Source organism: Eulemur rufifrons, chromosome 27, assembly GCF_041146395.1.
Source record: "Eulemur rufifrons isolate Redbay chromosome 27, OSU_ERuf_1, whole genome shotgun sequence".
Lineage (NCBI taxonomy): Eukaryota > Metazoa > Chordata > Mammalia > Primates > Lemuridae > Eulemur > Eulemur rufifrons.
This window is the reverse complement of record NC_091009.1, coordinates 34,736,671-34,750,260: the sequence shown is the minus strand read 5'-3', so window position 1 is coordinate 34,750,260 and position 13,590 is coordinate 34,736,671. Positions and strand designations below refer to the sequence as shown.

At 38.1% G+C, this 13,590-nt stretch overlaps 1 long non-coding RNA gene across 12 annotated transcripts in view; it reads right to left on the bottom strand.

Annotated features, from left to right (window-relative positions):
* The window catches only part of LOC138375613 (uncharacterized), a 58,566-nt gene that overhangs the window by 11,057 nt on the left and 33,919 nt on the right, over positions 1-13,590 (bottom strand). The window contains exon 1 of one of the 12 annotated variants that reach the window (XR_011231547.1): positions 9,139-9,247. The exons of the other annotated variants lie outside the window; for them this stretch is intronic. This is a non-coding gene — a long non-coding RNA (uncharacterized lncRNA). Of the gene's footprint in view, positions 1-9,138; positions 9,248-13,590 lie in introns of those variants that run through there. 12 annotated transcript variants of the gene reach the window in all.

Here is a 13,590-nt window from a genome sequence, read left to right as displayed (position 1 = left end):
ATAATGCAAGGAAAGAAAAAAAGTTACAATTAAATCAGATGATATAATATTTTAAGTTGTGTATATGTATTAATATATGCATAAAGAAATGCACTGAAATGTTCACTAAAATATTCATAGTGGTTACTGAAGGTTGGAGAAACTTCAGGTAATTTTAATTTTCTTATATTTTCATATTTTGTTTAAAAATCTTAGTAAGCCATTATTTATACAAGCAGAAAAAAATAAAACCATTGCTAATATGGAAAATTAAAAAACCCACAGAAACATACAGATAAAAATAAAGAGAGGTAGCATAACTATCACAAGAAATGATAGAATTTTCTCTAGTGCCTGTGATTATTCTAACTATTATAAGCATTTAAGGACTATCTAAAGATGAAAATACTCCTGAAATAGATGAAATTATTAAAGTGAGGGAAAGCAAATAGTTTCCATCACTAATACCGATTTGATAGATTAGTACTGGTTACCTGAGGAAAGCTGAGAAGTTGGTTTTGTTCACCAGGTAACTGCACCTGAAAAGTGTCCAGTGAGGGCTCAGTGGAAAAGAATGAAGCTTATCTACTTGCTAACTAAATCTTGGGTTTAAGCTTTTAGCAATTTTCTGTTCTTTAAAAAGTTGACCTCCAACTGGCCAATTTCTTGTTTTGTATAAAGAAAAGCCGCAAACAGGAATAAAATATTAAAACAGCTCAGGCACCCAACACAACACAGAAGCAGGTAAGTATTATTTTACAAATAGGTTAGTATTCCTCAGTAAATTGTTAAACCAACCTAGTGTAAACTTCAGATTCCATCTATCTTGTTCTATTTGATTTTCTTTCCTTCCTGAGAAGTCAAATCCTGTCAGGTTTTCTTTAGCATCAAACCAGTCTTCACTTATTTCTTGGTAATTTCTACAGTCTAATAAATTGAAAACAATGAGCTATGAATTACCTACAATGTTTAACCCTCTGAAAAGTTATCTAAAAAGCATGATGAATCACTATGATAATTACATGTTTTATATACAAATCTAAAGATGAATATTAAGCAAAATAAGAGAACCAAGCATAAACTTCTGTGAGTAAGGGATTTCAGCAGTCCCGAAATAAGAAATTCTTTTCAGTTTGAGTGATCAGCTTCCTAGTTTCCCTTCAATTAATATTGATTCCCAGTTTATTAAAACTGTTACTATTCTGATTTTTCAATTGTTATTTATTGGAAAAAAGACATTATCTTTATATACAGAATAAGAGAAAACTTCTTTAAAAGGACTAAGTAGTGCTGCAGCTCTTTATATCATTAAAATTAATGATCTTTTTGGAATGACCATAATCTCTTTTCTTAGAGGAGAAAACTAAAAACATGTACACAATTTACAGAGATACAATTAGACACAAGAAAAAAAGTTTTCAAATTGGAAACATGAAGCAGAATAAAAGTCCATATTATTATTCAGCATTATCAGATATATTAGGTGACTTTAAAGACAAGTCAAGCAAAAATAAGAACATACTTAACATTCACAATCAGAATGATGCCATTGTAGTCAATTAAAAATATTTATTTTGACTTAATGAATAAACACTGGAGATATTTTAAACCTTGACTGTTTTCTGGCAACTATGAAAGATAATATATATTTTTTTTTTCTTTTTTTTTTTGAGACAGAGTCTCGCTCTGTTGCCCGGGCTAGAGTGAGTGCCGTGGCATCAGTCTAGCTCACAGCAACCTCAAACTCCTGGGCTTAAGCAATCCTACTGCCTCAGCCTCCTGAGTAGCTGGGACTACAGGTATGCGCCACCATGCCCGGCTAATTTTTTGTATATATATATTTTAGTTGTCCATATAATTTCTTTCTATTTTTGGTAGAGACGGGGTCTCGCTCTTGCTCAGGCTGGTCTCGAACTCCTGACCTTGAGCGATCCACCCGCCTCGGCCTCCCAGAGTGCTAGGATTACAGGCGTGAGCCACCGCGCCAGGCCAGATAATATATTTTTATACTAACTTTTACCATCAACTTTCAGTTGATCAAAGTCTACATTTATATCACCATTTTTTAAACCGTCTTTCTTAGGTGATGTATCTTGTTTAGGATGACTACTGTCAGATAACAAAGATATCTGAGGATTAAGATAATAAAAACAATAGTAAGGACTAGCAATTATTGTGCTCTTACTATGTGGCAGGCACTCTTCACTGGCATTATTTAGCCTGTACAATAACGAAGGCTATGAGAGTAAAACCATCAACTGGACTTCACAGATGAGAAAACGGAATCTAAGAAACTCATTGCGCCAAGTCACAGTTAACAAGAATTAGGATTTGAATCCAGTCTGTGTATAGTCACTATGTGCTAACACTAGTATTTTGGAAAGTGTGGCAGATACACACTAGAAGTACTTGAGATAACTTTGGGAGGTATGTATAAATATTAATAACATTAACCTTTAACAGTTATGTATTTAATTTAGTGTATGCTTATGTATATTTTTTATTTATGGGAAGTAATATTTCTTTCTTATATGTAAGAGTGAATTATTCTTCACACTTAAATTTTTGTGAAAAGGAGAATCATTTAAAGAAAAATACAGAATAACATTACAGGTAACATAGGGCTATGGTAAATTGTGAAGATGGTACATGAATAGCTGAAATTTAGAAATATTATGCTACACTATACTGGCTTTCATGCATAACTAGTTAATTTAATGAGACAGGGACTAAAATGTAATCCCAACTTAAAATAGATATTGTTTTATAGCCAAAAGTATGATTATAAAAATTGTTACATCTACATCTGGTACTTTTAAAAATAATTTATTCTTCCTAAATAAGCAGGTTATACCATTGGTACCATTGCAATGAAAATAAAGCCCTTAAGAATTATCATATAGTACTAAATGTATAAATTGTTTACACAAAGTATTAATACATAAGAAATTTAAGTACATGAAAATCTAGTTATGAATCTGTTAATTCTTTGTGGATAACTAAGTTTTTTTTTTTTTTTTTTTGAGACAGAGTCTCACTCTGTTGCCCAGGCTAGAGTGAGTGCCGTGGCATCAGCCTAGCTCACAGCAACCTCAAACTCCTGAGCTCAAGCGATCCTCCTGTCTCAGCCTCCCGAGTAGCTGGGACTACAGGCATGTGCCACCATGCCCGGCTAATTTTTTCTATATATATTTTTAGCTGTCTATATAATTTCTTTCTATTTTTAGTAGAGATGGGGTCTCGCTCTTGCTCAGGCTGGTCTCGAACTCCTGAGCTCAAATGATCCGCCCACCTCGGCCTCCCAGAGTGCTAGGATTACAGGCGTGAGCCACCGCACCGGGCCAGTTTTTTAAAAAATGAATTTAACAATAGAAGAATTTGTTAAAACAATTTACTTTTTATCATTCATGTTAGTAGAAAGGAACATATATTAATCAGGTATTTCACTTTGGACTTGGGAATCCATCTTGGGGGATTACCTAAGACCAAAGAATGAAACCTTAAAGTTAAGACCAAAGTCAGAAAAGCAGAAATAAACTTCAGCTTTCCTATTCCATTGCCTCCTGGCCTGATAATGGAGTGTAACTTATGTTACTATAACACTTTATAATTTGCAGGGTGTTCTTATATAGATTAAACCATCTTTTCTGATTGTCATCTGACCAAGATTCCCTTGGTGGAACAAGACAGAATGAGAAAACTTATGAGAGGCATTTAAAAACTATTTTCCTCATTTCAACAAAGGAGAAATTAAAACTTTGCTCTACCTAAAATAAATGGAACATTACTTTATTCTACCCCATGACATGAAGGTGCAAGATATTAGTTTTAACTACACTCATGCAACATGATGGTGGCTATATATCATGGATTTGCCCTGGACAGTCCAGATTTATACCTATTGCTGTGGTGAATGATTAACATTACTATTACTCTCTTTCATCCTCAAAAGTCTAGTGATTTGGTGATAAACCATATGCTTACCCTACTCAACATATATTGCTGATATCTGTTTCATTAGGCTTAAATACACCATTATGTTCCTCCTAATTAAAGTAAGCTATAAAGTAAGCTAGTTGAGTGAAAAGAAGGATGTTAGAGTCTCTAAAAATTATAATTTACTTACGCCATAAAATTAAAGATTTGGGGCTGGGCGCTCTAAACTTCTGACTTCTGTCATCGATGGTTTGCAATGTGGGATATGCTCGCCTGAGGGAGGATCAAAATGATCTACTGGGAAGTTAGAGGAAAATACTAGAACTTCCTTTTTCCTTTTTTTTTTTTTTTTAGACAGAGTCTCACTCTGTTGCCTGGGTTAGAGTGCCCTGGCATCAGCCTAGCTCACAGCAACCTCAAACTCCTGGGCTCAAGCGATCCTCCTGCCTGAGCCTCCCGAGTAGCTGAGACTACAGGCATGTGCCACCATGCCTGGCTAATTTTTTCTATATATACATATATATATATATTTTTTTAGCTGTCCATATAATTTCTTTCTATTTTTAGTAGAGATGGGGGTCTCGCTCTTGCTCAGGCTGGTCTCCAACTCCTGAGCTCAAACAATCTGCCCGCCTCGGCCTCCCAGAGTGCTAGGATTATAGGCGTGAGCCACCAAGAACTTCCATTTTTATTTTTCATCTTTTAAAAAATTAAGCTGTAATAATGATTAGTATATAGAGTGACAAAGATGCCTGGTGGCTACTATGTTATTTCTACAAGAGTTACTAGGAACAGAATAAGGAGAATGTGCCAAATTAGATTCATGCCTAACCATACTGGAAAATAAACATAAAAACAAAAGATGTTATAGTATATAATGTCTTAAATTAATCTGCTTCAATTTATCTAAATGTGCCTTTTTCTATACCTTGAAAGAACTGATTTTATGTTATAATATAAATGCAATTTGAACAAAAGTGTGGAAGACTTCAACTGGAGAATTTTAGTTTAAGAAATCTCTAATTTATGTGTATAATCTTGAGGTTCACAAGGTATTAGTCAAAAAAGTCAGGCTTACTGTTCACTCTCTCTTTTGGTTTTTCTTTTCTTTTTCTTTTTTTTTTTTTAAGACAAGTGCAGTAGTGAGAAGAGGGGAAAGAGCAGAATAAAGGCGTTCAGTCTATAACTGACGGTGAACAACCAATCGAGATAACTGACTACCTTCAGACCAGCCTGTTCACTCTCATATTAAAATGTAAGACAATACAAGGCTAAACTTAAAGAACCACTACTACATTCTTCCCCAATTGCTAAAGATTTTAAAGTCTGAAGATACGAAATAATGGAACACTCAAACTGCTGGTGAGAATGTCAAAGAATAACATCAACTTTGAAACAATTTGCTCTTGCATGGTCAAGGTGAACTCTTTAGACTTTAGAGCAAATAATTTCACTCCTAGGTATATACCCTAGAGCAGGGGTCCCCAACCCTTTTTGGCACCAGAGACCGGGTCCATGGAAGATAATTTTTCAGAGGGGGGGTGTGGGGAGCCATGAGGAATGGCTGTAAACATAGATGATGAAGTCGCTCATCTCCTGCCATGCAGCCTCGCAGTTCCCAAGTTTAATGGAAGACATTTTTTCCCACGGACTGGGTGGCAGGGGTCGCTATTCTGCCACCTGGTCGTGGGGGGCACAGCCCTAGGGAAACTCATGCACATGTTCACCAGGCTACACACACACAAATGCATAAAAGAGCAATGTTCTTAATGGTCGCATTGGGTATCAACACAGATTATAAAAAACTATAATGGATAAATCTATTATGGTACAGCCATACAACAAGACAATAAAGAAAAATGAACATGAAATTTAGCTGCCTACATGAATATGGATCAATCTTATAAATAAATATAATATTGAATTAAAGAAGAAAACATGAAGGATCACCTCCAGTTAAAGTCAAAATAGGCAAGCTAAACTGTATTGTTTAGGGATACATATATAGATGGTAAAAATCATGGAAGGAAGTAATTACCATAAAAATCAGGATAGCAATTCCACCAGATGCTGGAACAGGAACGTATGTAATTGGAAAGGACACAGGAGGCTTCTGGGGTGCTGACAATGTCCTATTTCTTACCTTGAGTAATATTTGCTTCACAATACATTTGTTTCATAGTTATCATATGTACATTTATGTGTAAATAAACCCTTTTAAATTATCAATTTTTTATATCATAATGGTATTGTGGTTAAGTCTTTTTTAGGGATACATATTGAAATAATTATGGATAAACTGATATGCCTCAGATTTGCCTTCAAAATTATAGAGGAAAGGAAGAGAGTGGATAGAATAAAGTAAAGACAAGAATTGAAATTGTTGAAGCTGAGAGATGGATACATGGGGCTCATTATACTACTGTCTACTTTTGAATATGTTTAAAAGTTTTCATTAGCACAAAGTTTTTTAAAAGCCTTTATGGAAATAACTAAACAATGAAGACATACACTAGCTTCATAAATAGGAAGACTCATATCTATAGATTTAGTGCAAGTCTAATCCAAAGTCCAACAGGGCTTTTGGAAAACTTAACAAACTAATTTGAAAATTTACATGGCCATTCCGTGTAAATATAATATATAAATATAAATAATATTTGTATTCTGTATAAATATTTATACAGAGTGGCCATATAAATTTTAAGAATGGCCAAAACATTACAAAAGAAGAACAGAAAGAATGGGACCTGCCTTCCCAGGTATCAGGACACTAAAGCAAACTGCAGAAGACACTGTGGAGTTGGCACGATGATGAACCAGTGGGCTAATACAGTCTATAATCAAACGCATCATGTATGGGAGCCTGATACACTATTCTATACTGCACACCAGTGGTGAAAGGAAAGACTACTTAGTAAGTAGTTGTGAAATAGAGGGTTCTCCATATAGAAAATAAATGCAATTAAATCCCTTCTTCAAAAATCAATTCCAGGCCGGGCGCGGTGGCTCACGCCTGTAATCCTAGCACTCTGGGAGGCCGAGGTGGGCGGATCATTTGAGCTCAGGAGTTCGAGACCAGCCTGAGCAAGAGCGAGACCCCATCTCTACTAAAAATAGAAAGAAATTATATGGACAGCTAAAAATATATATATAGAAAAAATTAGCCGGGCATGGTGATGCATGCCTGTAGTCCCAGCTACTCGGGAGGCTGAGACAGGAGGATCACTTGAGCTCAGGAGTCTGAGGTTGCTGTGAGCTAGGCTAACGCCACGGCACTCACTCTAGCCTGGGCAACAGAGTGAGACTCTGTCTCAAAAAAGAAAAAAAAAAAAAAAAAAAATCAATTCCAGGCTTCTATGTAAAAGGCAACATTTTTCAACTTTTACAAGTAAATCTGGATGAAATCTTTATTACCGAGTGTAAGAAAACATTCTTAAACACAAAAACATATGCCAAGAAGATATTAGTTAAGTATGTTTTAACGCATATAATCAACAAAGTATTTGTTTTCAGAACATAAAGGGAGGCTTATGAAAAAACAGAAAAATGTGCAAAAGACATGAACAGCCATCTCTTTCACAGAAGAAACCATACCAAGTAATTAAGCACATAAAGAAATGCCTAACCTCTTAGCAATCAGAAAAGAACAAGTCCATGAAATCCCATTTTACCCATCAGATTAGCAAAAATTTAAATGTCGGAAAAAATCAAGCATTGATGAAGATGTGAAAGTGGAACTTACACACAGTGACGTGGGAGCAATTATCACTTTGGAAAATAATGTGGCACTATCTTGTACAATTGATCATGCCCACACCTCACAACTGAGAATTCTACTTCTAGATATATGTTAGAGAAACAAGGATACTAAAAGTCAGGGGGGTACTAAGATATAGGTACAAGAATTTACAGCATAGTTTGTAACAGAAAAAACTAAAAACTAGAAACTAAACTGTCCACCACTAGGACATCTGTGTTGGGAGGTGGCTTATACCTGTTTATTGGTGTGCATCATTACATAAGTTTTATTTTTTTTGTATAAAAGTTTCAAAAGGAATTAAATCTTTTCTTTTAAATATTATTGATTACTTTATCTGATGTCATATTTTAAGTAACTAAAAATTGCAACAACCTCATGTTTGCTAAGAAATGACTCGCTTTGGCCGGGTGCAGTGCCTCACTCCTGTAATCCTAGCACTCTGGGAGGCCGAGGCGGGAGGATCGCTTGAGCTCAGGAGTTCGAGACCAGCCTGAGCAAGAGCGAGACCCCATCTCTACTAAAAATAGAAAGAAAGTAGCCAAACAACTAAAAATAGAAAAAATTAGCCGGGCATGGTGGCGCATGTCTGTAGTCCCAGCTACTCGGGAGACTGAGGCAAGAGGATCGCTTGAGCCCAGGAGTTGGAGGTTGCTGTGAGCTAGGCTGACACCACGGCACTCTAGCCCAGGCAACAGAGTGAGACTGTCTCAAAACAAAACAAACAAAAAAAAGACTTGCTTCATTTTGAGGTATGTAGTTTAAAAACTCCAATCTGAACTGAATAAAGATCAATTTAAGAAAAGCATTAAAGCAGAATTTCCCCTGACACTTATAAACCTACAAAGACATTATGATTTCAAAAAATAAAAGGCTTTCTACTAACTTCTTACCCCCTTCCCCATATTGAACTCACACTGAATGCTGTGGACATTAGATCACCAACGGACAGCTCCGATCTGTTTAAGGACACAAACAACAGAGTGGGCACACCAAAACCTGTCTGCTCCACTGCTTTGCCAAGAGACTTTCTAGTTTGTTTTCAAGTACATATGGCCAAATTTGAACTTTCTTCACAGTTATGTTAAAGGAGCTGCAGAGGTGTAATCCACAAGGAATACCATCTGCACACCCCAAAGGGACTGTCTGCAACAAAACACAGTGGCCACTCCTAAGGCAGCAGAGACAGTTCCAGTATATTAAATGGCCTTTGGAACTTCTAGGTTTAACAGTACAGGTAAAACATTTCAATCGGTCCTCTAAGAAGCCTTTCTAGGACGTATGGTTCTTTTTCATTTCCCAACTGATAATTTTCTATTTTTATTAAGTGAACTCATTTATTTGTTTTGAGATGACTGGTTATAGAATGTGGTTTTGTGTGAAATTAAACAAATCAAGAACATGCACATTTGTGTTTTCAGAAAAAGAAAAAAGACATTTCTATTCTATTCTATTACACTCACGCCTCACTTAGGGTGTGGAACGTGGTTCCCGAAAGTGGAGGTGCTGAGCGAGCCTGCGCCGTCCGGGGCGCCTTCAGCACAGCGCTACGGAGACACCGCGCACCTGCCCAGTCGCTCCTCTGCTTTACACAAACCCCTGAAATCAGGGAACGGCCCCAGTTAGAGTGTCTCTGGCCACCTGTCATAGAATTGTTGGTTAATCCCCTCGGGCTGCACTAATGGCTCTGATGTTTCCAGAATGTCTAATGGTCTTACAGCAACCCCAGCTCTCTACTGATCCGTCCCCCTCCGTTTCCTCAGTCGCTTCCCATGAAGAAAACTCGAACTGTCCACACAGTAAGCACAGTGCTCTCCCTTTGCTTCACCAGGGCAGGTCCTCCACCGGCACCAGCACACATTTGCACACCCCATTATTATAGGTTAAAACTGTACAGCAGAACAATAACTGGCAGAAAGAAAAGCCGCCACCAAGAATAAACAACCTTATTGCAGAACGTGCTCTACACTCCATTCCAGACAGCTGAGGGGTCCCGGGGGGAGTGTGCGGAAGGAGCAAGGTGGCTCGCGTGGCCAGAGGGGACAGCGTGGCCAGTCAGTGCTGGTTCTCAGGCGGACGCATGGTGAGCCAACCACTAGAAAAAGTGCATGTCCTTCCACTTCATTTTTAGTCAAAACCATTCAATGATAAAAAGAATAAAAACCAAAGACGTTCCATGACCTGGAAGGCCAAACATGAACTGCCTTTGGTCACCTCTCTGGCCTCACTCCCACCCCTGGCCCCGCGGCTCGCAGCCACTCTGCCTTCTTCAATGTTCCTCTCGCACACACGGCTTGGCACTTCCTGATCCCTGATGAAAATGCTCTGCCCTCCGGAGCTTTGTGGCTTATGTCTAAAATGATACATTTCAGAGACAAACAGTATCACAAAATATCAGTGCCATGTGGGAAACATTAGATGGGAAGGCAGATAATATAAACAGAAAAGTGGCGTTTTTTTCCCCTGTAAATCAGCATTCATTGTTTTTAAGCTCACCTTAGAAGTTCACCAGCACTGTGATGCACAACAGTAAGTAGGTAAAGAATCCACTACAGTTCTGTAAACAGCTAACAGATCTTTCTCTTTTGTTTTAAACTAAATTGCAAGGCAGCAACCACCCAATTTAAAATCCATAACCTTTGCTGTATCTGGCAACAGCAACTCCAGCACTTACAGTCAGTTAAAAAGTTTCAGATTACCACGGCTCAAAACATTGGGACCTTATTATACTCTGTATTGTACTGTGTTAAAATGAAGGAGTAGGAAGAGAAAAATGATTCTTATGCTACTACTGAGAAAAATGCATTCTATTTTCTTCCCAATATCGGATTGTTCCTTTTTCACACATGGAATGTGCAAGAGCAGGGGTGATAAAAGAACAAGTGGGAGAACTGGCACACAGCACTTTAGTTCAATAAATACTTTAGAAAAGATAATTTCAGACAAGACCAAGCAGCTTTCAGATAAGGCAGTCTTGCTACAGTCCAGTAGAACATTAAGGATATTTTTGCAGAATGTAAAGAGACATAAAATTATTAATGCTTTCTTTAAATCTGTTTCCTGATGCCAACAAGCAAGCTATTATTCCACTATGATGACCACAGGCCCTGCAGGCCAAAAGGTTAAGAAATCAGATGACCATGGAGTTTCTGTGGAATATTTCACATAAACATGTATTTATTAAACAACACAATGCTGACATGATAAATATTGTATGCAAAATAAAAACAAGTTGCAAATCCTCAGCAGAAAATGTATTTCTGATGTTTCATTCTTGCAACTCTAAGGCTTCATGTTCCTGTTACTTAAATTTCTAATCTGTGCCTTTCTACTTTAGCTATTGATAAGTATACCTTTATAACATGCCTGAATAAAGTCACTTTATTATAATGTGAATACTGGCAATCAATCAATCAATCAATCTTGAAAAAATATGGCAATCTGACTTTTGGTTTCCGATCTGTAAGGAGCTTAGAAGTCATCATTCCCATCCACAGAACAAGAAAAAGGCTGAACAAATGGAAAACCCAACATCTCAGATCCACTGGAGAAATGAGGGTACACAGTAAACTGCTGCTCCCCAAACGAGAGAGACAGGCAGGCAGACACAGAGAACCACAACTCAGCCAGAAAAGACACCCACAAGCAGAAACTCTGCAGGACCCAGTACCAGGGCAGGAAAATCTAAACTGTAATTTGTGACTAGCTGGAGGCTCAGCGTAGACAAGTTTAAGAGTTAAGGACGCCAGGGGTGCCTGGTCTTAGGCAGGCCCCCACACGTCTGTGGGTTTCACCTCCAGGAACCGTCCTACCAGGTTCCCACAGTGAAGGTCAGAGAAAGTCTCCTGTGCCTCAGCAAAGGGAGGGGAAGGCAGCCATGGTGCAACACACCAGAGCATTCTGTTCTCCTAGTAAGGCTGCCCTCGAGAGAAACTTTCACCGGAGCCTGACCAACCAGGTTTTACCAAAAACTAACCAAGTTGGGGGAAGGGAAATAAATATCCCACTCCAGACTGCTCCAGCCTTTTTGTCTCACTTGGGGGTAGAAACAAAACAAAACTGAGAAGCACTTTTGTGTAGGTCACAGCCAGGGGCACAGACTCACTGAAAACCTGAGAACTAACCACAGCACTGTCTAATGTCTCCCCTCCCCCCACACCTTGCCACACACCTACAGGGCTCCCACATAACAGGATGACAAAAGAAACAAGCGCCTTCTTAGTCTCAAACTCAAAGACAAGAGAGGACAAACATAAGGGCACAAGAGGAAACTTTATCCTCCAACACCTAAAGCTAGTAAATAGTAAATAGTAAAACGGCCTAAACCCCAACCAGATAAACATAAAACCTCACAACAAATGCCTATTTACCATGGCTCCTTTTACCCAGTATATCATCATGTTCAACAAAAAATCACAAGGCATACTTAATATGGCAATAGGACTCAAGTGTCCCACAATCTTTTAAAACGCTGTTGAAAATGTAATCTTTGATAACATGGTTGATTATAAAAAGTCAGGATAAGCAGGGATATTCAGCCAACACTAGCACTATTCAACATTATACCAGAGGTCTTAGTTAATTCAGTTAAGTTCCAAAAGGATAAACAGTTTAAATATCAGAAAACAACTAAAAAATGCCACTATGTGGAGATTATTTGGAAGACAATAAGCATTTCAACTATCAAACTAACTGAAAACCAGGCCCAGCAGTGCACGCCTGTAGTCCCAGCTACTAGGGAGGCTGAGGACGGAGGATCACCTGCATCCAGGTGTTTGAAGACCAGCCTGGGCAACATAGCAAAATCCCATCACAAAAAAGAAAATGATAATAACAAAAATAAAATTTAAAAAACTAATTCAAGTGTTCAGTAGGGTGTTTGGATTAAAAATTAGCATATAAAATTATTAGGTTCTTATATGTTAATCAGTTAGGAAAATATAACAATAGGACTTCAAATAGAAAAAAAAATCCATAAAATACCTAGAACAAATCTAACAAGAAATATGCAAACTTACATAATAAAATTTTACAACTTTACTAAAAGAATATGAGACGGGGGCCGGGCGCGGTGGCTCATGCCTGTAATCCTAGCACTCTGGGAGGCCGAGGTGGGCGGATCGTTGGAGCTCAGGAGTTCGAGACCAGCCTGAGCAAGAGCGAGACCCCATCTCTACTAAAAATAGAAAGAAATTATATGGACAGCTAAAAAATATATATAGAAAAAATTAGCCGGGCATGGTGGTGCATGCCTGTAGTCCCAGCTACTCGGGAGGCTGAGACAGGAGGATCACTTGAGCTCAGGAGTTTGAGGTTGCTGTGAGCTAGGCTGACGCCACGGCACTCACTCTAGCCTGGACAACAGAGTGAGACTCTGTCTCAAAAAAAAAAAAAAAAAAAAAAAAAAAGAGTATGAGACGGGGCGCTGTGGCTCATGCCTATAAACCTAGCACTTTGAAAGGCTAAGGCAAGAGGATTGCTTGCGCTCAGAAGTTCAAGACCAGCCCGAGCATGAGTGGAAACCTGTCTCTAGAAAAAAATAGAAAAATTAGCCGGGCATGGTGGTGCATGCCTGCAGTCTCGTATACTCGGGAGGTGAGGCAGGAGGATCACTTAAGCCCAGGAGTCTGAGGTTGCTGTGAGCTAGGTTGATGCCACGGCACTCTAGCCCGGGCAACAGAGTGAGACTCTGTCTCAAAAATAAATAAATAAATAAATAAAAGAAGAAGTACCAATACCTGCTCAAATTCCTGACCTTCAAAAATGAGAGGTAAATTATTAATAAAACAATTGCTCATTAAAACCACTAAGTTCTAAGATAGTTTGTTACATGGCAATAGATAATAGGAACCCGTACATGATTATTTTCATTTAGTCTGTATACACTTTTTAACTAAAGATTTTCATGTTTTTGA